The sequence below is a fragment of the Octopus bimaculoides genome, chromosome 5, assembly GCF_046866305.1.
Source record: "Octopus bimaculoides isolate indiv1 chromosome 5, ASM4686630v1, whole genome shotgun sequence".
NCBI classification, from domain to species: domain Eukaryota; kingdom Metazoa; phylum Mollusca; class Cephalopoda; order Octopoda; family Octopodidae; genus Octopus; species Octopus bimaculoides.
Genome location: NC_142932.1, coordinates 52,521,942 through 52,522,837, shown reverse-complemented (window position 1 = coordinate 52,522,837; position 896 = coordinate 52,521,942).

Here is an 896-nt window from a genome sequence, read left to right as displayed (position 1 = left end):
AACATGGATTTTAATAGAAGAAAACAATGATGAAATAAAACACTGTAACGAAATGTTATGAAATAAGCGAAATTGAGTTATGCATGGCAGTATCTTTTGAAACGAATTATGCTTTTCATACCTGTGACGCCACATAAGCTCGCAGAGATACGTGTCCAGTGTAGAACGATGAGTGCCACATCATCGCTTATCCCCTCACTTAAGACTGGCCCAAATGCTTTCTGTTTGTTGGTTATGAGTCCTGTCCTGAGAATTTACAAACTCATCGCTGTGGCTCACTGCTATTTGATGGTATCCTGGTATCTCAGTAATCATCATCATCATCATCATCGTTTAACGTCCGCTTTCCATGCTAGCATGGGTTGGACGATTTGACTGAGGACTGGTGAAACCAGATGGCTACACCAGGCTCCAATCTGATTTGGCAGAGATTCTACAGCTGGATGCCCTTCCTAACGCCAACCACTCCGAGAGTGTAGTAGGTGCTTTCACGTGCCACCGGCACGAAGGCCAGTCAGGCGGTACTGGCAACGGCCACGCTCAGAATGGTGTATTTTATATGCCACCTGCACAGGAGCCAGTTCGGCGACACTGGCAACGATCTCGCTCGAATATCTTTACACGTGCCATCTGGCACAAGTGCCAGGAAGGCAATGCTGGGCACAGATGCCATTGACGGTTTCGCTTTCACTTGCCCCAATAGGTCTTCGCAAGCCGAGTTTCGTTTCCAATGAAGGAGACGACGTTGGCATGGGTGCCAGTCGTCGAATTTAATTCGATTTCGATTTCACTTGCCTCAACAGGTCTTCGCAAGCGGAGTTTAGTATCCAATGGAGGAAGGTACGTATAAGTGGGCTGCCTGAGGCCTTCGATTTAGGTCTCACTTGGCTTGCCGG